Source organism: Physeter macrocephalus, chromosome 7 (assembly GCF_002837175.3).
Source record: "Physeter macrocephalus isolate SW-GA chromosome 7, ASM283717v5, whole genome shotgun sequence".
Lineage (NCBI taxonomy): Eukaryota > Metazoa > Chordata > Mammalia > Artiodactyla > Physeteridae > Physeter > Physeter macrocephalus.
Window position 1 is genome coordinate 127,090,854 of NC_041220.1, and position 26,339 is coordinate 127,117,192.

Sequence of the window (26,339 nt, forward strand, 5' to 3'; positions counted from 1 at the left end):
CCCAGACGGGAGGGGCGAGGGCCGCTGGGAAGGCGGCCACGTGACCTCACCTGCCACCCCGGGAGGGCGCCCCTGTTTCCGAAAACTCGGAGACGGGCGAGCCCCGAGTGCTGTTTTGAATCTGAATTTGAAGCACGCAGAGTTCCTGAAAGGGTGCTTGCCTCCGCCCCCGACGGCCTCCACTTGGATCATTACCAGTGAAAAGGCACGGCCGGCCGTGGGGTTTTCTGGCGTGAACCGCGCTGTCCGAGAAGGGCGGCGCCGTCTGCGGAGGAGAAGGCCGAGCGGGTGTCCCGGGAGCTGCGGCGCAAGTCTGGACGCGGAGGCTGCACGCGGGGAGGGCCGAGCCGCCCCGGCCGGAGCCCGAGCTGCAGGCCTCGGCCGGGAGCTGCAGGCCTCGGCCGGGAGCCGCGTCCCTCCGTCACTTCCCCGGCTCTGCCGTCCCTAGCGTGCCCTTGACAGCTCTCTTCTTTGATCTGGAAAATAGGAGAAGATGGGGGACACTTTGATATTTTTTTAAAGGCGCGGGGATTTGCTGCCTTCTCCCCCAAATAAAGGGCTGATAGGGAGTTTCTGGAAGGAACATGCTGGCACATGTAATCTAATGAGCTTTGCCTCCTCTTCCAGTGCCCATTAATCTATCAACCAACACCGAAAGCATCTAAGTGTGGATTCTGTGTTCAGTGGAGAAGTAAGAGCATGGTGTCTGCTTTTAAGGGATTTATGGTTTAGCTGGGGAGATGGAATATATATGAGTGTACAACGCGGTAATAGCTAACATTTATTGAGTACTTCCCGTGTGCCACGTTCTGTGTGGTACTTTCCTTTATTCCTCATAACAGCCCATCAAATAGGTACTGTGTTATCATCTCCATGTTACAGATGTTTTAGCGAGATCACGTGCCCCAGGTCACACACCGTGTGCGCAGTCAGGCTGTGCGTCGGATTTGGCGACTCCAGAGGAGAGAGGTGCGTTTGCAAACCCGAGTCTGTTGAACATGCAGTGATGGTTTGCGGTCCGTTGCATTTGGCCTCATCCTCTCCGCCCCGGTTCCGAGACTGTTCTCCTTGCCCTCTCTCTGGAGAACAGGCAGACTGCCCGGAGGAACGTTTTTAGCCCCCAGTACCCTTTGGGACCCTACACAAGTTCTGTTTCTTCCCCGTACTCTGTCTTTTCCTGCTCAACAGTCACAGCCCAGTTCTTTTTTCCTTAGGCGACGTTAACCTTATACATGCATCTTGTTTGTCCTCCGTGATTTTATTATCCAAGTAGAGAGAAGGGACCTAATCCAAAACAAGTAAGTGTACAAAGCATACAAAGCAGAACCGCACCTCAATGAAGTGGAACTTGATGGTCTCTTCGGTTCCTTCCTTTGACTTTCAGTGATTCCTTCCCTCTCTGTGTTACATGGAGCAGCGACCTTCCTTAAACACAGTCAGGTAGAGTCAGGGTTTTACCAGTACCCCCAAGGCAAAGGCGGGTCTCACAGTTTAACATCTTCAACTCAGTTTGCCACTCGTGGTGACTGAAGCACGAAACAGAATGTGGTTTTCTCAGGGAAGCCAGCATCTTGATAATTTTTAATAGTGTAAAACACTGCTCCATGGGATTTTGTGAGTATCGTGGGCAGACACATCTTTTGACCTGGTATATAATCCCACATCTCTGGGCGCTGGGCTAATTACAGCAGCTCCTTTGACCATGGGTCTGAATGGGAAACATGGTGTTCAGAAAATTCCAGATTGACTGGAATTAACCCAGGGTCCCCTGTTCTTTATGTTGTATCCCTAGTCAACCTAGTCGATGGGGACTGAGAAGGCCCAGGAATCCTTGTTTAGAATCATTTCATCTTCCTTTAACCAGAAATAATAGTTATCTGAAAACTTGCTACACTTTATTTTGCTTTTATTGAGCACCTCTCTTTGCATCACCTATTGGTAAAAAGTAATGAAAAGAACAGAGTAGGTGAAGCCTGGGTTAGCCTGGGACCCGTGATACCAACTCCCATCCATATGGGCCTCAGTTTCCTCGCTTAAAAAAAACAAACAAACTTGGGACCAGGCCAGTGGTTTTCAAATCACAGCGGCTCTGCTCCTATCTTTTAGGTATTGCAGTTTTGTGAAAGATATTTGTTTACTGAATGGAAAGGGAGACTCACCGACGACAGCTGTTATAAACCCACTGCTCTAGAGGCTCGCTGAGGGCTTCAGCTCTCAAGTTCTGCAGTTCTCTTGAAGGCCGTAGGTAATGGCCATGCTCCTTGGGAATCACAGCTGTTTCGTCTGGCTGGATTATAAATTGCGTGAAGGACAGAAGTTGGAAGACAAGCCTGGAAAAGAAGTTTCAGTCCAGATTTGGGATTGCCCTGGGAGCTTGGCCAATCTGGACATTGTTTCATTGGAATCCAGGGGCCACCGATGATTTTTGAGAGCAAAATTTGGTCAGTTATGTTTTGCATGCAGCTGTGAGTAACAGAGACCTGAAAAATAGTAGCTTAAGCGGAGAAGAGTTACTTCCTTATATAAGATCCTTCAAGATTGGCGAATTTGGGGCAGGCATGCAAGTCCCATGCAGCCATCAGGGACCCAGACCCCTCCTAGTGTTTTGCTTTCCTGTTCAGCGAAGCAGGCTTTCCTTCTCACGGTTACCTCATGGTCCATGATGGCTGCTGGACTCCACCCACCATGCTTGCATTGCAGGCTGGAAGGAGGAGTGAAAAGGAAAAGGGGCACGCATCCCAGCGGAGTCAGCACGCTTTAATCAGCCTTCTCAGCGGTCCCTCACGACCCAGTTTTTTACATCTCATCGACCAGAACTGAATCGTATTGCCACACTTAGTTTCAGGGGACCTAAAAAAATGTACACTTTATTCTGGGCAGGGATGTGACTAGCTGAAAGTCGGGGTTCTGTTACTAAGAGAGAAGGGAAAATGGATGTTGGAAGGCAGCTTTGTGTGGTCTCTGCTACAGAAAACGATCAGAACTCTTCCCTGGATTCATTTATTTAGTGGCAGTAGTCGGGAAGCTATGGACTAGGTGGAGGGGATGAGAACCTGAAACTGGAGTGACCCTGGGAAGGTGGGCAGGGCATGAGGGGAGCTCACGCAGAGGAGGGCCAGCAGGACTCTCCAGGTCGGACGGGATTTCAGCACCCGGACGTGAGCGTGTGGAAGGATGCAAAGAACACACCCAATTTTAGGACCATGTGAACGGGAGGCTGGTGATGCCAGTAGCTAAAATAAGGAAGTTGGAGGAGGAGTTTTAGGGAAGGAGGTCATGAATTAGATTTTGGACAGGTCGAGCATGGTGCTGGTGGTACACCAGGACTGGAGCCTTGGGGGAATTTGTATTGTACATTTCCAAATAGAAAGGAAGTTCACCTAATTTTTAAAATCCTAATATCTAGGATGTCCTAAAGTCTCAGATGCTTTTTGGGGCACATGTTGTTATTTAGGGACATTCTGTGAATCATGATGGAGTAAGGCAACGGGGTTACCTCTTCTCTGCTGAACCCAAGCGCCACAGAGATTCTTTTCCACCATCAGGTTGAAGGATCCTGAGAGTCATGACAAGGATGGTGTTCTGGGAAAATGCCTGTTTCTGAAAAGAGCTTCTTCCCAGAATCCCTGTGTGTTCTTCTACACTGGAGAGCTCAGATACGGACAAAACACAACACTCTTCCATTGTCGTCCCGGGGCGTGTCTTAGTAGCAGGTGCCCTTATTTCCCTTTTGCTCTGAGCCTCCATCGGGCCCCACTTGACCTTTCCTGTTTTAGGCCCACTGTTAGGGTGGCACAGGCTAAGTGGGGCTGCCCTTGCATTTAGGAGGAGTGTACGTAAAGAGCCGTGTACAGCACCTCTGGGCCCTGGAGAGAAGCTTACGTTGAAAATGTGGAGGGACTCTCCTGGCAGTCCAGTGGTTAGGACTCTGTGCTCTCACTGCTGAGGGCCCAGGTTCAATCCCTGGCCAGGGAACTAAGATCCCACAAGCCACATGGTATGGCCAAAAAAAGAAAAAAAAAAAAAAAAAAAAGTGGAGGTGAGGGCCCAAATTGCATGGGGAGTGGGGACAGATAGCAAGGTTACTAGTAAAGGTGGTCAAGAAACTAAAGATTAAGGCAAGGGGTTGTGAGGTCAGGCAGCAGAGTTTAAATCCACTGAGCATGGGGTATTATGGGGAGAGCTCTTAGTGCATCTCGCCTGGGTAAAAGCAGCTCCTTAAGAGAGAAAACCTGGGCCAGATAATCCCTAGCGGGGGCCTTAAAAAAGCCACGCTCAGTGAGAGAAGAAAGAGTAGTCCACCCAGCCTCCGTGTCATATAGAGTGTTAGTTACTAGTATGCTTGGTTATATAAACCTAGATTTTGGATATCCCTTCCCTTCAGAATTTTGAAGGCATTGTTCTCTTGTCTTCCCGGTGAAGGTATTGCTGCTGAGGAGTGTGATAGCAATTCTGACCACCGGTCCTTTATTTGTGACCTTTTTTTTCTTTATGGAAGCTTTTAGGGTCTTCTCAACTTGACACTGACGTGTTCTGCTGTAAATCTTCTATTATCCAGCGTGATGCTCCCTGAATGGGCCCTCACTTGTGTCCTTCAGGTGTGGGACATTTTCTCATATTATTTCTTTGATAATTTCTTCATGCTACATTCTCTCTTCTCTCTTTCTGGAATCCCTATTAGTCACACGGTGGATCTCCGGGACATCTTTTGTCTCCTGTTTTTCATCCCTTTGCTTTATATTCTGTGGGTCTTTGTATTGCCTTCTTTATAGGGCAATTAAAAATAATTTTTCCTGTTGTCATCAAAAGGTGGTTGTGGTCCAATGAACGGAGATTGGGGGGGGGGGGTGGGAAGGCTTTTTTGCACCGGGACATTGTCCGGTGGGGAAGCGCTCTGAATTTTCCCCTCACTAAGCCATCACCCACATGGCTAGACAGCAGCCCCATGGCTCTAGTCTTCCATGTGACTTGACACAACTGAAATTCATTGGTTCCTTGGATTTCTGGATGGAGATGGAGGCCTTCTTTGCAACCTCGGTTCTTCTAGCTTTCTGTGTCTCCTTGACTTAGAACATGTGTTTGGGTCCTTAATGTAACTAATGAATTGAAGAAGTGGATGGTTACAAATGCATCACCTGTTGTTATTAGTATACCTAGAGTGGTCTTAGTTCTGTGCAGATGCTGATGATTTAGTTGTATACCTCCAGGCAGCCAACTATCCATATTGCTTGAATAAAGCTGCTTTTCAGAAAAAGTTAATTTGAGTATTGGAACATTTTCACTTGAACATCATATTGGCATAATACGAATTTAAGAATGCTTGTTTGTTTATTGTATTTTTGAGCATTTAACAGAATAAAGCAAAATAATCTACTTCCTATCTTTGTCTTATGGAGACTTGGTCTTATAGAGACTCAGGCCTTGCTGGAGATCTAAATGTCCTTGGCCTCCCCGTTATCCCTCCCCCCACCCCCCCGCCCCAGCTTCTCGGCAAACTCTTTTCTTTTTCTTTTTTGCTTTCTTAAAATCACATCGTATGCAAAGATTTTTAATTAATTAATTAATTAATTAATTTTTTGGCTGCGTTGGGTCTTCGTTTCTGTGCGAGGGCTTTCTCCAGTTGCGGCGAGCGGGGGCCACTCTTCATCGCGGTGCGCGGGCCTCTCACTGTCGCGGCCTCTCTTGTTGCGGAGCACGGGCTCCAGAGCGTAGGCTCAGTAGTTGTGGCTCACGGGCCCAGCTGCTCCGCGGCACGTGGGATCCTCCCAGGCCAGGGCTCGAACCCGTGTCCCCTGCATCGGCAGGCAGATTCTCAACCACTGCGCCACCAGGGAAGCCCCTCTTTTCTTTTTAGATTCTGAACTACTGCTACACCATCTTGGTTCTTCCATTTTCTAGACTGTCTCTTGCTGCCTTCCACGCCTTTCTGTTTTCACCCTTCCTGATTCTCTTCTTCCTTTCTTTCTCTAAGTTAGTGTTTTTCAAACTGTGGTTTGTGACTGTCCAGCATCAGAATCCCCTGGGGCCTGACGAGACCAAGTGGATCAGAACCCCTGGGAGAAAGCTGGGGGCGGCTGAGGAGTCTGCCCGTTGGTCAAGCGTTCCTGGGGCTTCTCGTGACACCTGAGTTCAAGACACGCTACTCTAACGCCTGCTATCCACCAAACTCAGTTCCTGACACTGCTGTTTGTTCTTGCCCTTTTCTCATGGGGGGCGGGGTTCATACACCGGCAGGCTTCACTTTCCTGGGAGGCACCAGAGGCTCCCTTCCCGGTGTGACCTCTTGTCCCGCGTCCAATCTCCTATTTCCAGCTATTCACTGGGCCTCTCCCCTATGCTGAGTGTGGCCGCTCACACTGGCCATCTATCGGGACAGCCTCCCGAGGTGTTAGGTACTTTTCTCCCAGGTCATTTTGTAGATGAGGACACAGCGCCTGAGAGCCATCTACATGGTAAGATTGGCTTTGTTAGGGCGAATCATTAGAAATGCGTATTGAATGCCTGGATGAGAGGGCAATTCACCTGAACGCACCATCTTGATAGACTTTATATGGGGTCTGGGTGTATTGTTCTTCTTGCATTACTTCTCCTGGGACCACCGGGAGGTAGGAGAGGGGAGAGCAAATGGTAGCGCTCAGCTTTGACAATCACAGTGCAAAAGCTCTGGGAAGCACCCTGGAATATGCCAGGGCCAGCCGGGAGTGCCCTATAAAGGAGACTTTACCGATAGCGTTCTGGCGGGGAATTGTGTGGTGTTCACTGACTGTTGGTTAGTGTAGAACTGGGTCAGTCAGAGGTCAGGGAGGCAGGGAAGGGGGAAGCTGTGGGCTTAGAGATGGAACAAGCAGTTCTACCAATCCCTGCGAGAGCTGTAGAGAGAACACGGGGCTTTAAAAAACACATTGGGGGGAATTTTCTTTATAAGGTTATCGGAAGAGTAGATCACTGCACTCTTCATACTCTGCCTATGAAACAATACAAGTATCATAGGGAAAAGCCCCATTATGAGAAAGCAGTTAGAATAACTGCACATTAGGAGAGTTAGGTCACTGCTGGCCGATCTGGCGGTGATTTGCATCCGTTTCAGTACTGGGGAAAGGAATGTTTGATCTGACAGAAGGTGGACGAGGAGCACAGCCTCTCCACTTCGCAGGTTGCTGATGGCTCCCCCGGGGATCTGCTGCTGCCTCCTAGGGGTTCCCACTGCAGCTGGAATGGAGGCTTGTTTCTCCAGCTGTCTAACCTTCAGTGTTATCTGTCTCTCTTTGACCTCTTAGTTTTATAATGAGTCAGTTTATTTGTGTGTGCAAATTGAGTTTTCTTAGAAATAGAACAGAGCTAGAAGGAGGCCAATGTTTTAGTCGTTTCCTCTGAAGAAGGAGAAGCAGCTTATGCTCTGACAGCCCCTGTTGTTGGTGTCTTGTAACACCGTGGAGGGAAGTCTAGTGGTCAGAGGAAGATTGTCTCCCTGCGGGAGGTGGAAATATCCACCGGGTTTACCAGCTAATTACTTCTGGAGGCCCTAGGAGCTCAGAGAATTTGCTTAGCAACTGGCCTGACCGGTCCCCCGACCCCTGCTCTCCCCTGACATTACCCGACTTACCGTTTGGGAACCAGGCACGATCAAGCATTTTTGTGAAAATGGTGCCAGTCTTTTCCTCGATGGGACCTGAGCCTGTAACCCAGTCCAACAAAACGAGGGAGAGCAAGCCAAAGAAAACTTTTTTGAGAAACAACACAGGCAGTAGGAAATCATACTGGTCAGGGCTTGTTTTCCTGACTCAGGGCCTCATTCCAACCTGTTGCAATCAGCTCTCCCGGTGTCTATAGGGACACCCTGGTGCAGGGGCCCCTCGGAGGAGAGGAACTTTTTACATTTGTGTTTGACTGGGCTCCTTGCCAGGGGCTAAGTTCAAAGTGCAGTTTCCAGTAATTTGCTGGGACTTCTCTGTGGGTTTGATAGGCCAGGACAGAAGCCTGCAAGCTGAAGTAATATTTCCTGATTTCTGTCATTTCTTAAGAAGAGAAGGAAGGTTTGCGGAGGGCCTGGGGGTTGGTGGGCTTTTGTCGGCTCTGAGAGCAGGTGGGGCTCCTGTCTTCCTCGGCCCTTCCTCCTCCCGTCTGGGGCCCTGGGCAGCCTGGCGCTGGGCTGGCATCACCGGGGCTCCCTCCCCGAGCAAAGGTGAGGTGCCCGTTCGCTGCAGCCCGTGCAAGGCTGCCTTGATTTACCGTGTGCTGGCGTTATTCGGAGCCATAAAGTTGTCGAGTCAGGGCAATATGTTCTTATTTTCTCATATCTGTAGGATGAAAGTGAACATTTTTATAATCCTTCCCTCCTCACCGCATTCAGTTCCCCTGCGTTAAACATGTGGGCTTGATTAAAGGGGAAAAGGAGCTACAGAGAGAAGTTAAGAGTTTATACTCCTTCCCTCCACCACCCCCTTCCCAGCACGTTGAGGGCAGGGCTCATCTTTTTGTCATGTCATCTTTGTGCCTCCCCCCTGTGTCTGGCAGAGGACCTGACACATAATAATTCTGAATGAATCTTCATTCAATGAAGGGGTGTGGGGAAGCAGTGGAATCTCATTTCAAAGGAGGGCTCGGTAGAACAATGTAATTTCTAGGTCAGGTAGCGGCTCATAGGAATGATGCTTTATTGATTTGCTTACAGCTCATTTTCTACAACAAGGAATTATCTTCCAGAAGTGTTTGCTCTGGTCCCTGCTTCAGCCGCTCTTTACTTGGCAAGGACCCAGCTGAGTAGCAGGACGTTAGGAGCGGAGGAGAGAGACAGAGTGGGCAGTAGTTGGAGCCCGAGTTGAACTCTTCAGGATTCTTTAGCCCCAGCACCGAGTGGCCGTCACCTTTCAGCCGCCCTCCCGCTGCTTCAAACCCGCTTAAATCCACAGCAGCAAAACCCCAGGAAGACACAGAGGAATGAGGGTGAGAGGTGGGTAAAAGGGCCTGGAAACAGCCTGGGGGAGTTCCTTCCTTCTTTCCGCCACAAAGTTCCTTCCCCAGCTCCCTGAGTTCTCCTACAACACACTTCTTTTCATTTGCTAATTCGCCTCAGAACGACTATCTCTACGGCTGCTTTGCCTCTAGTCTGGAAACTTGAATTATAGCAATTTAACATTGGAACATAATTCCACTGCAGTAGAGCAGTTTGGAGCTGGCAGTGGTGACGGAGTGGATGTTGGTGGAAATGGGGAGCCAAGAATTGACTATAATGGATTTTTTTCTGTATTCGTTTAAGAAATGTTAGGATAAAGCCATGTTAGTATGAAATCTTATTTAAGTGTTTTCATTAGAGGATTGGTGCTATGTAAAACCGTCTAAACATGATGCCGAAAGAACTAGTTAAATGTTTAAGAGAAGATGGGAGACAGTCTAGTTGTGCGGACTTGTGTTACGCAAATCACGAGTTTGTATAATTTTTCCCCTCTTTACTGAATTGATTTTGTAACTTACATGAATGATTATTTGTTTTTACAATGTGGAATAAAAGGAGTCTCAAATATTTCAGTAGTCTTTAGCTATAATTAAAAAAACAAAAAAACAAAAAAACAACTTGTGGCAAATTGTCTAGAAAACCAGGCTCTGTAGGTAGATCTCAGGGACATGGAGAACAAAGAAAGAAATGAACTTAAAAATTCTCCTTGCCGGGCTTCCCTGGTGGCGCAGTGGTTGAGAGTCCGCCTGTCGACGCAGGGGACACGGGTTCGTGCCCCGGTCCGGGAGGATCCCACAGGCCGCGGAGCGGCTGGGCCCGTGAGCCACGGCCGCTGAGCCTGCGCGTCCGGAGCCTGTGCTCCGCAACGGGAGAGGCCGCAACAGTGAGAGGCCCGCGTACCGCAACAAACAAACAAACAAACAAAAATTCTCCTTGCCAAATGACTTCTCACACCATGTAAGGAGATTGGGTAATTTAGATTCTTGAATGAAGTCAAGACAGCTTTATCATCAGACCGGTCTCTTTAAGGCAGGGCATGCATTGCCCACAGGTATCTGACTATTACCCATCTGCATTCAAAAAAAGAGAGATGGCTGCAAAAGACACTAGCTTTAAAGTTGATTTAAAACGTGTCTTACTTGCTCTCAGTTCCTGTCTGTGCTAGATGTGATTAACCGCATCCTGATTCCTCTATCTGTAGTGCTGGCCTTTGGCATTTAGGGAGAGAATATTGGCAGTTTCACCTACTCACGAGGTATCCTAAAAGCCCATGATGGTGTATAATCTCCGTCAGGCCCAAGCTCTGAAATTTCATCCCGTGTGTGGGAACAAGTGGCTTCTGCAGCAAATAAAGTGCCCAGCACCTCAGGGTGATTCTGCGGTTCTTCACGTGTCCCGACTGATGCAGCCCGCAACTCTTGTCAAGCGATCAACATTTGGTTCCTTGTGAAAAACGGACCTTCACCCAAAGTCACCCGAGAGACTGATGGAAATGGCAAGTGAGGGTCTACGAAAATGAAAGTTCTTAGCCAGAAAATACTTCTATACAATTTTTAATCCTGTATTTTTAACGTCATTAACCGCTGAAAAAGACTCGAGAGTCACTTAGCCTTCTCAAATGTACTTTCCTACATGTTATGGAGAATGCTCTATGCTGTAGTGATATTTAAGAATGTAGAATTTGGATGTTAAATAACCACTTGCGAGCATAGATTTGGCTTTTCATTTTTGCTATGCTTATGATATTTTGGAAATTTTTTTTAGGCTATCATGCTGTTAGAATTAATAAATATTTTAATACTTGTTTTGGGACAAGCACTATTCCTAGGCCCGTAGCATTTAAATGAACAGTATTGAGTGGGTGACATAAATTATATATTTATAATATCACAGCTATGTAAATGACTAAGTATGCCTTGATTAGAAAGACTTAGAAATTAAAAGCATTAGGAGGCAATTATTCATATAGAAGAAGCATTCTGTGCTGCAAGAGAGGGTTGTCTACGGGTTATGCTTCAGATACGGGTGGTGTTTCTTTGGTTCTTTAATTGAGATTGTTTTTCCAAGTGAAGTACAGGCCACTTCCAGGCAGCTCTTCCTTTTCACCCCTACATCCACCTCTTTTTTTTCCTTTGGGAGTCCTTTCTTCCAACTCATTTATCGCAGAGCCAACATAAAAACTGGGTGGGAAGGAAGAAGGAACTGAAATGTAATTAATGTCTTCTCTGTTTTACGTACATTAGTACATTATCTCATTTAATTCTCACAATGTCCTCTGAAGTGGATGTACTGCTAACACCCCATTTTGTAGATGAGGCTCAGGAGCGTTAAGGAACTTGCTCTAAGTCACACAGCAAGAAGGTAGAGACATTTACATGCAGATTTGTGCAGCTCTGAGGACAGAGCTCCTAGACACCCCCAGCAGCCTCCAGCCAGGAGGTATTTAGCCTGTTTGTGTTGGGCAAAGGGCATTTTTGTGGCCTTGCCCCTCTTCCCCTAAAGGTCTGACCACATCGTTTCATTTCTAGTGAGTTTCCCTGATACATTGAAAAATACAGTTGAATTAAGGAACATATCTATTGCATAAAGCAAAGAACATCTGATCTCTTTTTTCCTGTGTCTATGAATGTTAGAATTCATGTCACGCTTGTAGTAAATGCACTTCCCGAAAAGCTACTCTTTTGATGCATGTCGCCTTATTCTTTATTTACAAAATAATTCCAGACATTTTAGCCCAAAAGCTGTACATCTAGGCTATAATTTTAAATTTATCACTATGCTATCCTTCTGAAAACTTTCAACTCAATTTTTCCCCTCTTGAATATGTCTAATACCACCATTACCTACTAACTGTGGATTGAAATAGCAAGTCATTATGATGTCTGAATTAACATCCAAAACATACTGGTTTTCTTCCAGGGTTCCCATATCTATTATTGTTAAAACATGTAACTTTAAAAACTCAAATGGTTTTCCCAAGCCAATTCTCTAATCACAGACATAAATTTCACTCCATTAAGGAAAGGAAACCAGGCAGTATGACTAAAGTTAGGAATATGATCAAATTTCAAGGGAGGAAAAAAAAAAAACACAACGATTAGGCGTAGAATTCTTTCCACTTCTTTTGCTTACGGAACACGGTTAAATTAAAACCCTGCTTTCCTGCACAAATAAGAGCATGTAGCCCTTTAAAATGGAGGGGCTGGGTTTAGGTATGGAAGCTGCCATGCCCTCACGCTGATTTGGCAGGGCATTTTGCAGAAAGGAGGTATCCGAGTGCTGCTGGCTTTTCCCCGGCATGGCTGAAGGGTCATGGAACTGGTGAGAGCCAGTAGGACAGGCTCTCCTCCTTCCTGCATCTCAGGGTGATTGGAAGTTATTCAGTTGCATTTTCTCCCATGAAATACCTGTTGCATATTTATAAGTCCTTTAAATAATGACAGTCCCTGAGAACTTGTGATAACCAGACAGGCCTATAAATAAGGAAAGGGTTGTGGTGGGAAAGTCTAGCTCCCTAGGCTATGGATGGCAGATTCAGTGGTATTCTTTTGGTTGCTACACCTGAAATACCTCAGCCCCTCAAGGTTGCTTTTTTTTTTTTTTTTTTTTTTACCTTTTATTTATTTTATTTTATTTTTTTTTAACATCTTTATTGGAGTATAACTGTTTTACAATAGTGTGTTAGTTTCTCCTTTACAACAAAGTGAATCAGTTATACATATCAAGGTTGCTTTTTAATGTTTATCAAGATGTTTTTTATAGGAGTCCCTTTTCAATCTACAAGTCTTGCTTCCTTGCTATTTTGTAAAGCTCAGCTGTGTTCAACTAGCTTTTAAAAATGTTTGCTTTCACTATCTGTATTAAGAATGGGAGCAAGACAGTTTTCCACCCCCAGCTCACTGACAAATCCACTGTTTCCTTTGAGAGTGTTCTTTGAGACCCATATTCTTGATTTCATGGGAATAGCCATACACACGTACACAAAGTATACACAAAGTGATATAAAAGTACACAGCTTTGTGATGACCTAGAGGGATGGGATAGGGAGGGTGGGAGGGAGGCTCAAGGGGGAGGGGATATGGGGATATATGTGTACATATGGCTGATTCACTTTGTTGTACAGCAGAAACTGATACGACATTGTGAAGCAATTATACTCCAATAAAGATGTGAAAAAGAAGTGCACAAGCTTTAAAAAGTACGTAAAGTAATATAAAGTTAATTTTTGATGTTTACCTTGTAGCTCATGTACATTTATATATGTTGAATTTGAAATAGGTCAGCATAGTTAGCAGAGAAAGAAAAATCTTTAAAAACTTTCCTTAGTGAGTCAAAAAGGAAGACAAGAAAAGTTTATTTTTTAAATCTGTATTTCTGTTGTTAGAAAGGAGATTTGTTGGAAATAAGCCTTTTAGGAAGCAAAGTAGCAATAATTATTAAAGTTAAAAAAAACATATCTTTCAACCCAGCAGTCTCCCATTTGGGGATCTGTGTCATGTAAGAAATATCTGTAGTTATCACCAAGTGGCTCTCTATCACATTACCCTATTTTAATTCTCTACATATGACTCAATGGCATTATCTCCTATTTTTCTTGTTCATTTGTTCACTCGTTTGTTCATTCATTTATCGTCTTCTCCTGCAAGAATGTGAGCTCTATGAAAACTAGTATTGCATCTGTTTCCCTTACCACTGGAACTCTAGCATCTGGAGCAGTTTCTGGCACAGAGTAGGTCCTCAATAAATATTTGTTGGATAAAAGAAATAAAACACCCATAGATCAGGATATTTATTGGAGTATTATTGTAGTGGCAAAAAACTGGAATCAAGAGAATGCCCATTAGTGATGGGCTGGTTGGGAGACCCACCATGCCTGGCTCAGCCGCATGGTACAGGGGTAAACAGCATGGCTCTCGTGTCAGGCTGCCTGGGCTTTAATCCCTATATCCTCTTACATGTATGATGAATGGCCTCAGGAATGGTGCTAAGCTTCTATGTCTCTGTTTTCTCAGCCATAAAATGAGGACAACAGCGATAGCAATCTCAGAAGGTTTTTGTGAGAATTAAGTAAAATTGGCAACATACTATGGAAACAGTCCCTGGCACATAGTAAGTACTCAATAAATATTATTATCTCATGACATATTAAAAAGAATGAATTAAATATCACTTAACAGAGGAATTTTCATAATGCACTGTTTAGCGGGCAAAATATGTGCAGAGAAATGTATTTGATGGCTGCTACTTTTATAAATTTAACAATGAAGTGTAAAAATCCTATATATGTGTATGTCGTATGTTTATAAGAGCATAAAATTATGGAAGTTACATACTAAGTCTATAAAGCTGGGTATAGGAAGGGCAGGACTGAGGGGTGGGAAAGAGAAGAAGGGAAAGTTGAAAGGCAACAAAATGACTAAATAGTAAGACATTTACATTACCAGCACATTACTGAAAACCATCATTAAATTACAAAATATGTGGGTTTAGGTATTTGTACACGTTGAGGTGCTTAAAAAGTGAATCTCTAAATATTAATGATGGTTGTCTCAGAAGGATTAGGACTCCAGGTGATTTCTTCCTTATTCTTTGATGTATTTTAATTTTTGACAGTAAGCATGTATTATTTATACAATCAGGAAAAAGAAGAAAATATTTTTACCATGGGAAAAAAGAAAGAAGCAATGCTTCTCTATTTCCATAACAATCTACTAAGGGAAGAGAGACAGCATTTGAATACATGTGTCTCTCTTCTAACAGTTTCAGAGCCTGAGGAGTTGTCGGTACCCAATTTAGAAGGATCACGTGGCCATGCAGTCTGTGTACGAGACGGATTTAGTTTCTGGCAAATCACATGCTTGCTACCTCAGTCTTGTCCTGTTTTGGAAAGGGGAACTCAACTCTGAGGGATTATATGAATCGACAGTGTTGTAAACACAGGCAAATGGGCCACAGAATTCTTGAAAATGGGAGAGAAAGGAATCACAAATGCCCATATCTGCAAATAATTCAGCCATAGAAGGCTCTTTGGACCCCAAATCTAGAAATTTTCTTAAAATACTACTTGACTCATGTCAAAGCTTTGCTCAAAACCCTTATTACCTTTGTATCACTCGTGAGATAAAGTTGAAATTCTTTTTTTAGTTTTAACCTCTTTATTAGAGTATAATTGCTTTACAATGGTGTGTTAGTTTCTGCTGTATAACAAAGTGAATCAGCTATACGTATACATATAGCCCCATATCCCCTCCCTCTTGCGTCTACCTCCCGCCCTCCCCAACCCACCCCTCCAGGTGGTCACAAAGCACCGAGCTGATCTCCCTGTGCTATGCGGCTGCTTCCCACTAGCTATCTATTTTACTTTCGGTAGTGTATATATGTCCATGCCACTCTCTCACTTTGTCCCAGCTTACCCTTCCCCCTCCCCATGTCCTCAAGTCCATTCTCTACCTCTGTGTCTTTATTCCTGTCCTGCCCCTAGGTTCTTCAGAACCTTTTTTTGGTTATTGTTGTTGTTTTAGATTCCATATATATGTGTTAGCATACGGTATTTGTTTTTCTCTTTCTGACTTATAAAGTTGAAATTCTTTAGGCTGGGGTCACAGAGTCTGGATACCTGTGCTAACTCTCTCTGCCACGATTTCTTTACCCCAGCTCCCTGCTTGAGTCTGTGTGGTCTCCCAGTGTCCACTCAGAATCTCTCCTTCCCTTTGTCCATGCCCTTCCCCACCCTTTTCCCTTTTCTGAATCTTACTCATCGCTAAAGCCTCGGCTTAGGTCCATTTTCTCCAAAAGGATTTTGAACTATCCTGGTTGCTAGAGCCTTCTCTGCCTTTTCCCCACCCCTGTTCTTCCACTGCAGGTGGAAGAACATCATTACCTTTGCCCCAGTCACTTAGCACTCGCAGGTGACCTGTAACCATAACTGGTGCGATCGGATTCATATGCAAATGTTTCTCCTTCTTCAACTGGGATACTCTCCTCCCCAGGAATAGGCTTGTGCCTTTTTCTTCCTTGTATTTCCGTACTTCCTACCACATTAACTTGGGTAGAGTTGGCATGCAGTAAATATTTGCTGATTGATAGGTATGTATAGGTATTTTCTGAAAACCAGAAGTATGTAGTCATCCCATAATCAGTGTCTGTGTTGGAGCCCTTATGTAGAAACCCAAGTATTTGCATGTAAGCTTATCTATCAAGATAAGAATGCCTGCCTAAATATAGGAAGAAATTTTAAGAGCCTTTCGAATCCTCAGAAATGTGTATGCACTCAGATATGAATCTATCAATACATTTGCCATAAACAGGATGAATGAAAAATGAAACTGAATGAGAGACATTTCATTTTTGAGAACTGGAAACAGTGAAATATTAATAAGGATAATAGTAACTAACACGTATATGGCTTTTATTATAAGCTAGTTTGTCTAAATACTTTTCATATATTTACTCACTTAATCCTTAAAACAACCCTATGAGGTAGGCATATTACTTTGAGCCCCATTTTACAGAGGATGAAACACAATCAGTCAAGCTCCCACTGGTACTGAATTTCTTTAAGCTGTTAAATTGAAATATGAATAATTTTATGATTTTTTGACTTGTAAATTTACCTACGTGAATACGTCTATACAAAGGACAAAGCCCACACACTCAAGTACTTTGTAGGTGGCATCACTATGATTCTTTTTAAGGTGAGACTTAAAAGTAATGAAGGTGGCTTAAAGAAAAATTAGCAAACATAGCGCAAGGAAAGTTTTGTAAGGCAGACATCTTCTGAAGAAGCTATTTATGTTTAATCTGGGAATTTGGTCACTGCTCTTCTTCAGGACTGTTTTTAAAAGTCAGTATATGCTTCCTGAAAGGAAATTTGATCGCCCTTATTAATAGTCACATCAGGTTTTAAACCAAAGACAGCTTTATTACGTACTCCATTCACATCATCTTGGCTGTGTGTGATTATGATTTTACCCTCGGAGGCTGAAGGTTTGCTGTCATCGAAGGGGGCTCACAAGAATTTTCTAATAGTCTCCAAAGGGAGTTTCAAGACAGGAGTTCCCCAAATGTTGGCAACATCTTGTTGCCCAGATTCTGGGAAGATCAAGCCATTATCCAAGGTTGCACAGCTATTCGGGGACAGAGACAAGATGAAGATCCAGGGCTTTTGACTCCTGTCTACTGGTTTTCTGCCAAACTGCACCACCACTAGAGGTCTCAGCGAGGGGCTGTGGGCTGGCCCTGGACATGGTGCTGGGAGAGAAAGAGCAGTCCCTTGGGGAGTGGAGAGAAGCACGTGGCGGCATTGACCTGAAGCCTCTCCTTCTTTGGGAGCAGCAGATAGTGCATCAGAATGGTGAAAGCTGAAAGACTGGTCAACCTTTGTAGTCTGTTTGGCTGTGTGTGGAGGAAAGGGGATTGCCGGACGCCTGTTATGCCCCTCAGTAAGAAGAAGGAATGACAATTTCTCATGAGCCAATCTTAACCATTTAACAGCCCAGAAACTCTAAGCCAAGACTTCATCCAATTTTGTGGACCCTAAAAATGATCATAGCTAACGTGTAAGTGTTTACTGTGTGTTAGGAATTATTCTAGATACTTTATATGTATTCTATCATTTGATCCTCATAACAGGCCATTTGTATCATCCCTTTTTACAGATGGGGAAGGCGAGTTACAGAGAAGTTACACAACTTGCTGTAATTTGCCCAAGATTACATCTCTATTAAGTAGCTGAATTGGGATTCAAACCCAGACAGTTTGGCTTCAAAACCTCATCAGTTTAAAAAAATTGATTACGGAAAATTTCAAACATATGCAAAAGTAGAGAGAACAGTGCAATGAACTTCCATTTACCATCTCCCAGCTGTGACAACCATTGGCCAATTTTGTTCTATCTGTATCTCAACCTCCTTGGTGGTCTCCCAGCCCCCTTTCTGGATTATTTTCAAGAAAACACAGACATCCTAATATATCATCCATAAATATTTTAGTAAGTGCTGCTAAAAAAATGATGGCTTAAAAAAACCACACTCTTCCATAAGGTGCACAGCGTCTCTATTTTTGTGGCCTTAACAGCTTGGAAGATGATTGTCTAGATCTGTGATATTCTTTCATTTCTTCTTCATTTAGTTACTGTAATACTTTCCCGATACCAACAGTTTGATTATCCTGATGTATAGTATGCACAGGAAAGCCCAGATAGATACTAGATTCACAAACACCTCTCTCTCTATTTCTCTCTCTCTCTCTCTCTCTCTCTCTCTTTACTAGTTTCAGTGAGTTGGTTTTTTTAACATCAGCTTGATCAGTTGATCACTTAATGTGTTTAAAGTATCATATTGAACTTATGGATGTTTAAACATATTAATGGTTGTAGTAAACATATTTGGTACTTCTTTGATGGATTTTTCTTATCAACGCTCAAATTGTCCTGTCTGGGTCAGTGGGAGCCTCTTCAAGTTTGGTTTATGAGTCCTTCAGGCATATTCAGCAGCCCCCTTATTTTCTGGTATGACAAGATGTTCTAGGCTTATCTTGTGTATTTCTTGCCCTAACCCTGGAATTAAGCATCTTTCCGAGGAGCTGGCATTCCTTCATGGGCAACAGTATTATTTAGAGACCACAACCTGGGTGTGGTGGGTGCTTATTGCTACTAGGTTGGTCATTGTTTCCTTCCCTTCCTTCCTTCCTTCCTTCCTTCCTTCCTTCCTTCCTTCCTTCCTTCCTTCCTTCCTTCCTTCCTTCCTTCCTTCCTCTCTCCCCCTTGCACCTTTCTTCCTTTTCTTTCTTTATAAAGAGAAACTGAATAGTGAATTCTTACCAATAATTAATTATTTGTTTTCTCTTTCTTTATAAAGTTATCTATAACTATATATATAATTAATATTTCAGAAGAACGATATAAAATAGTATTAAAATATGATTATCAAAACCAGTTTGAATTTATTGTGTAGTTCTTTTCATCTTTAGAGTATATACCACTGGGGATGTACAGTCAAATTATTGTCTTTTAAAGTCACTTGAAATGAATTGTTCTCTGTACAATCTAAAAACGTGCTTGGTGGTTAAATTTATCTGTTTCATTCTGCTTTAGAGTTGTAGTGTGGTTATGTTAAATTTCACTGAACTTTGTTTTAAAGTCATGTAAAACAAGATCTATTCCGAGAAGTCTGGCTTCCATTTTTGTCTCCCCGTCCACCATAAGTAATTTTTTAAACTTCATTGTTTATCATTCTTTTTTTTTTTTATAGGAGCAAGTATGTGTAGCTATTGGCTGCCGACTTAAAAAAAATGCACAACGTGAATTAAGTTTTATCTGGGGCAAAATGAGGACTATAGCCCAGGAGGCAGTATCTCAGATAGCTCTGAGAAACTGCTCCAAAGAGGGGGGGAGACGGTGATTTTGGTGAATGGAGAGTGCATGCACATTATTTTTTTTTTTTTTGCGGTACACGGACCTCTCACTGCTGTGGCCTCTCCCGCCGCGGAGCACAGGCTCCGGACGCGCAGGCCCAGCGGCCATGGCTCACGGGCCCAGCCGCTCCGCGGCACGTGGGATCCTCCCGGACCGGGGCACGAACCCGCGTCCCCTGCATCGGCAGGCGGACTCTCAACCACTGCGCCACCAGGGAAGCCCCAAGCACATATTTTTTGCAGAGGTTTCTGTTAGTGTCATGAAGGTTACTGCTAGTCACGAGGAGAAGACATCACCATGCAGGATTTTAGTGCTTTTCTAGATATGAGGAGATACAAGAATTGGGTTCATAAAATCCTCTCCTGAAAATATCTAACTATCTGAAGGCCTGTTCTGCCAGTTTTCCCAGAGCACAGAGTGCCTCATTTCTGCTCTCCACCCTGAACTCCTTTCAGGGGGTGTTGAAAATCAGCAGCTGTAGCAGCACATGATTTAATCCTTGTAGAGGCAGATGGCAAGTGCCAGTTTGTAGTTGACAGGTATCTCCTCCATCTCCACTTTCTTAGATAGATGTTAGCTTGAGATACATATTTTCCTCTACCTCGGTTTTTCACATTTTTATGCCATGTGTCTTGACAGTCACTACTTAGCAGATACGTAGATGCTTCTCATCCCCTTGAGAGCTGCAGAGTTTATTCAACCAGTCCCCGAGTGATGGGCAGTCTCACAGTTCTGTCCACATGTGGATCAAAGTCTGAAGATATTTAAATGGGGGGAAAAAGTCCCATTCCAGCAAAGGGGCAAACTTAGATAAAATGTGTTCTACAATTTGGGTCACTCTCCTGGTCATCATGTATAAATAAGTTAAGAGAATCTTCCTTGTTCAACAATACTGGGCTTAAGGAGGTGATACTAGGAGAATCATGTGGTTTCTTAACTCTCCATGTGGTTCCTAGTCCTGGAGATCCAAATTGATGTAAATATGTAAATTAACTTTACATATATCTACATATTTACTATGTAAATGGTAATGTGCTAGGAGCAGCTACTAACTTTCAGGAGATCATGTGGGCATACGACACAGACATTACTAATGTACTATTTTTGGCCTCCCCCTTTTTTCTGTCTTTACCTATTTATTACCTTTTTTTTTTTTTTTTTTTTTTTTGCGGTACGCGGGCCTCGGTTTTGTTTTATTTTAGTGAACATATTTTTACTTATAACTTCATCTTTTCTTTGTTAGCATTTAATTTGTGTATGGAAGTAATACATTAGAGCCATTGTGTTATAAAGGATCTGTACAGAAAGTTTGGGGCAGTATTTGGGTATACTTCATGGCATCTTGGAGGACACCCCTCTGAATGTTGAGTAGTTATCTGATTAAAGAATAGATTTCAACAGATGTGGAAAGTGTGTTTTGTTGACCTGACTTGAGGGATAGCGTACATCATGTTGACTGAAAAAATATGCACAACGTGAGAGTTGTGAGTTAAGTTTTATCTGGGGCAAAATGAGGACTATACCCTGGGAGACAGCATCTCAGATAGCTCTGAGAAATTGCTTCGAAGAGGTAGCGGGGAGGTCAGTATATATGTGATTTTAGTGAAGGGGGTATGTGCAGTCAGGCACACATTTTGACAGACACTTGCTGCTAGTCACAAGCCATTAATAATTTTAGTGCTTTTCGAGACACAAGGAGATGCAAGAATTGGCCTCATAAAATCCTCTCCTGAAAATATCTAACTATCTGAAGGCCTGTTCTGCCAGTTTTCCCAGAGCACAGAGTGCCTCATTTCTGCTCTCCACCCTGAACTCCTTTCAGGGGGTGTTGAAAATCAGCAGCTGTAGCAGCACATGATTTAATCCTTGTAGAGGCAGATGGCAAGTGCCAGTTTGTAGTTGACAGGTATCTCCTCCATCTCCACTTTCTTAGATAGATGTTAGCTTGAGATACATATTTTCCTCTACCTCGGTTTTTCACATTTTTATGCCATGTGTCTTGACAGTCACTACTTAGCAGATACGTAGATGCTTCTCATCCCCTTGAGAGCTGCAGAGTTTATTCAACCAGTCCCCGAGTGATGGGCAGTCTCACAGTTCTGTCCACATGTGGATCAAAGTCTGAAGATATTTAAATGGGGGGAAAAAGTCCCATTCCAGCAAAGGGGCAAACTTAGATAAAATGTGTTCTACAATTTGGGTCACTCTCCTGGTCATCATGTATAAATAAGTTAAGAGAATCTTCCTTGTTCAACAATACTGGGCTTAAGGAGGTGATACTAGGAGAATCATGTGGTTTCTTAACTCTCCATGTGGTTCCTAGTCCTGGAGATCCAAATTGATGTAAATATGTAAATTAACTTTACATATATCTACATATTTACTATGTAAATGGTAATGTGCTAGGAGCAGCTACTAACTTTCAGGAGATCATGTGGGCATACGACACAGACATTACTAATGTACTATTTTTGGCCTCCCCCTTTTTTCTGTCTTTACCTATTTATTACCTTTTTTTTTTTTTTTTTTTTTTTTGCGGTACGCGGGCCTCCCTCTGTTGTGGCCTCTCCCGTTGCGGAGCACAGGCTCCGGACGCGCAGGCCCAGCGGCCATGGCTCATGGGCCCAGCCGCTCCGCGGCACGTGGGATCCTCCCAGACCGGGGCGCGAACCCGGTTCCCCCGCATCGGCAGGCGGACGCGCAACCACTGCGCCACCAGGGAAGCCCCTATTTATTACCTTTTAAAGAATGAATCTACCCTTGTGTATTCAAATACAGTATCACTCCTATGCAAGTGTCCATTTGAGTTCGGGTTTTTCTCCACAGACCTCCAACCTAAGGCATCTAAAATGAAATGTATCATCTTGGATATCTTGCATACAGTGTGAAAACACCTGCCCTATCGTCTCTTCCTATTTTCAGTGATGCACTCTTTTCCCAGATTTAAAGCCACTGGTGGTATATCTCTTTATTTGTTTAACTTTTACACTGCCTAATTTGACCAAGTCTCCTACATTAGATGTTGATTTACCTGGGGTCCCGTGGAAACCTGGACATGACAGTCATATCCAAAAGAGACTCCTTGAGAGGAGTCTGTAACAGTAGCAATTTGTCCTTGGCCCTTTCCCATGGATCAATGGATTAGATAAAGATGTAAACACATACTGGTCAAATGTGACTATTTAGAAGAAACACTGAATGTGTGGAATAAAACACTTGGAAAAATGATTCTAAAAGCTAGAGTAAATGAGCTCCAGTTAAACAAAAGAATCCGATTAAATGCCCTGGGTGGTCTTCGGAGAGAGAGTGACCTGATGTAAGAGGGGTGAAACCGCACCCCAGCAGAAACACTGAGGTGCTGGGTGTGATCACCGGAAGGAGTGAGGTCGATGGTGAGAGATCGCCGGGACCCTCCCGGCCTCCACAGGCTCTCCTGAAGAAGGATTGGAACTGTCTATCTTGGGAGGCTCTGGGAAGCCGATCCAGCTCCTGGAGATGATAGATGTGTGTCATACAGGGTTCCCCGGGGAAGCAGTGCCCTCTGAGTGTGGGCTGAGGTATTTATTATAGGAATTAAACCTTACATATTGTGGGAGGGTCAGGGGAAGGGAAGGTCCAGAAAGGGGAGCTGGAAGATCAGAGGACTCACTTCCTTAAGAAATGAGTGGAGCTCTGGCCTAAGGGGCGAGTCAGAGCTCGTGGGGAGATCTGAGGAGACAAGCCATGTGGCTGCTGAAGTGGGACTGTGAAGGGGGAACTGGTGGAAAGCTTCCTTGGGAAGCTGCTGCTTCTGGGTAGCTGCAGAGGGTCTGTGACCACGTCACTGGGAGTGGGGCACTGGTGGTCTGCAGGGCTCACAATTGGGAAAAAGAGCTAAATGTGAAGAAGAGGGGAGCGAGGACCCCTGGGACTTGTTCTTCTGTCACCACGTCCTACTGAAGACTTCACTTGTGCCTCTCAGATCTTGCCCGAAGTCTCTGTGGGTGACTCCGACCTAGAACCCTGGCGGGAAGAGAATCCGGGCAGCGTAGGTGGCAGTCTAACCGCGTGGACTATAGCATTCTCAGCACACAAAGAGGTAGGCGTTTGCTCGATGAGAGGAAGAAATAAAGGGGTGATTTAAAATCTACCCAACACACATGTACAATGGAATATGACTCAGCCATAAAAAGAAACGAAATTGAGTTGTCTGTAGTGAGGTGGGTGGACCTAGAGTCTGTCCTACAGAGTGAAGTAAGTCAGAAAGAGAAAAACAAATACCGTATGCTAACACATATATATGCAATCTAAAAAAAAAAAAAAGGTTCTGAAGAACCTAGGGGCAGGACAGGAATAAAGACGCAGATGTAGAGCATGGACTTGAGGACACGGGGAGGGGAAGGGGAAGCTGGGACGAAGTGAGAGAGCGGCACTGACATATATACACTACCAAATGTAGGGTGGATAGCTAGTGGGAAGCAGCCGCGTGGCACAGGGAGATCAGCTCGGTGCTCTGTGACCACCTAGAGGAGTGGGATAGGGAGGGTGGGAGGGAGGGAGACGCGAGAGGGAAGAGATATGGGGACATATGTATATGTAGAGCTGATTCACTTTGTTATAAAGCAGAAACTAACACACCACTGTAAAGCAATTATACTCCAATAAAGATGTTAAAAAAAAATAAAATAAAATCTGCCCAAGTGTGGGATCCCTCTAGACACAGGGAAGGAATGCCCGCACGGCAAGACACCGTAGAAGGATCCACGTGCTGGGCACTAGTTTGTCTAGTGGTTAAAGAGCACTCCACGTGCTGCCACCGTGACATCTACCCTCCTGCTTACGTCGGACCTGTGGCTTTACTTTTTGTTCCTCTGTCCCTCTCCATTTTCTGTGAACTGGTAGTTAGATTTAGAGGTTGACCTTACTCAGGTTAGATATTATATTTTTTCAGCAAGAATAATTCAGAAGATGTGCCTAGTAAGTGTTGTCTCTCTTGTGATCTTAGCAGTCACTGATGATCATTGCTTCCTTTGGGGAGAGCCAGACCTCTTACCCTCTTTGCTGTTGCCTCTTCTATAAATAGTAACCAAACCGTCTCAATCCTGGCCAGAACAGGCATAGCCTAGAGAAAAAGGATTATGCACACGCGTTCTTATGTCTGCATACGCCTGTATCCCCACATCCATATCCTTGTCAAGATGAGTTATTTCTGTGCTGTTGCAAGAGAAGGCCTAGGTGACCTTCTTAGGCAGCACTGTTGGATGCTGGCCTGAGGAGGGCAAGTAAGAGGAAGCGCGTGGGCTTCCCTGGTGGCGCAGTGGTTGAGAGTCCGCCTGCCGATGCAGGGGACGCGGGTTCGAGCCCTCATCTGGGAAGATCCCACGTGCCGCGCAGCGGCTGGGCCCGTGCGCCACAACTACTGAGCCTGCGTTCTAGAGCCCGTGGGCCACAAGAGAACCCACCGCAATGAGAAGCCCACGCACTGCAACAAAGACCCAGTGCAGCCAAAAATAAAATAAATAAATTAAAAAAAAAAAAGAGGAAGTGCAGGATCTGCAAGGAGCAAGTGTAGTGTAAACATTTACCCCCCCCAGAGAATAAGCATATTATCCTGTATGCTTTATTTTCATGCTGTGTTTCTGTACTGGGCCCCCTGGGGGATAAAACCCAATCCTTGCATTTACACTTCCCAGCGAGGTGGGAGCTGGGAGAGGCGGAGGGCAGCAGAAAGGCGGTGGGGGCAGCTCGGCTGTGAATGAAGGGATCTTAAATTAAGGCGTTTGCTTTCATTGGCCCCTGTGGCAGCCCAGCCTGGAGACCTAGGTGAAGCGTCTTTGATGCTCTCACTTTATGAAAGTCCATAAATACAATTTGGTGGAGCTCATACAGGACTAAACTAGTTTGCAAGCTAAATCACCTGTAATGTCTTGATGGAGATTTTCTTCAGCAGGGATGGAACAAACTCCTTTGCTGAGGTGGAAGAACCAGGTATTATAGAGTCTTAAACTGTTTACACTTTGGAAAGCGTTTCTATTGCCTTCACAAGTTAAAAGGTCCTATATTTTTATCGGATTATTTCCTATGGTTTCGGAATTATCCTCTGAAAGAAGCCTGGATTTTTCTGCTGTATAGTTTCTCTGAGACAAAACTTCCCAAGGCAGTTAGAGGATTGACTTTTGACATATAGCTGTGAGGGTTGGAAGAAACCTAGAGATGCCTTTCAGGGAAACAATGAAATCCTCCAGAGAAAGCAAAAATTCTACTTAAAGACACTTTAGCACACCGGAAACCCTTGGGATTTTTCATTGTATTAGTTTGTACCTATGATACTGCTTTTTTTTTTTGTATGTAAAAATGGTTATTGGCTATTTCATACTGTTCAACCTCTCTAATTTACAACTATGTTCAGCAGCCATCCTTGGCGTTAATGGATCCAAGCTCTTGTGAGTGTGAAATTAAGAGGGAGTGCAGTCAAGTAAAAATTGTTCCAAATGGGTGAAGAAATGCACTCTACTGGAAAAGAAAATTATAATATCCTGATCTAAATCACAGCCCTATATATGATCTTCCAAGTGTCGGTTCCCTCACTGAGAGTGTTGTATGGCATACCCATTCCTTAAGGTTCTTAGGATGCTAATTGGGAGGTGATTTTGTCCCTTTGTGCATGAATGTTTCCCTGCAACCAGGAGAAGATTTAGATTCCACAGAGTACCTTGACGGTGCCGAAGGAAGCAAGAAAATCGAGGCTGGTACTCTGCCTGGTGGAGCTGAGGCTGCTGAGCCTTGGTGGGGGTCACTACTAAGCAGATTTGGATATTTGATTTTATTATTTTTTCCAGAGATAATAGGGCAGGGGCATATGAGTCTTACTTATATAATTTTTGAGACTAGGTGTTACTTTTTTTATTTTTTGCGGGCCTCTCACTGTTGCGGCCTCTCCCGTTGCGGAGCACAGGCTCCGGACGCGCAGGCTCAGCGGCCATGGCTCACGGG

The 26,339-nt window shown here is 44.3% G+C and overlaps 1 protein-coding gene and 1 long non-coding RNA gene across 43 annotated transcripts in view; one reads left to right on the plus strand and one right to left on the minus strand.

Moving 5' to 3' along the window:
- Positions 1-272: 272 nt before the first annotated feature.
- On the minus strand, positions 273-7,659 carry LOC114486543 (uncharacterized). The gene is made up of 3 exons (XR_003680406.2): positions 7,604-7,659; positions 2,160-2,330; positions 273-476 (listed from the first exon to the last, which is right to left on the minus strand). It is a non-coding gene; the product is annotated as an uncharacterized lncRNA (long non-coding RNA).
- Positions 7,660-10,274: 2,615 nt separating this feature from the next.
- The window catches only part of LOC114486617 (uncharacterized), a 323,771-nt gene continuing 307,706 nt past the window's right edge, over positions 10,275-26,339 (plus strand). For 30 of the 42 annotated variants that reach the window (XR_008617884.1, XR_008617908.1, XR_008617909.1 and 27 more), the window contains exons 1-3: positions 10,275-10,452; positions 13,077-13,151; positions 13,966-14,062. The gene's annotated coding sequence lies outside the window, so the exon portion shown is untranslated. Of the gene's footprint in view, positions 10,453-13,076; positions 13,152-13,965; positions 14,063-14,713; positions 15,097-17,287; positions 17,605-23,328; positions 23,446-26,339 lie in introns of those variants that run through there. The other 12 variants (XR_008617902.1, XR_008617892.1, XR_008617900.1 and 9 more) reach the window with 8 other exon arrangements.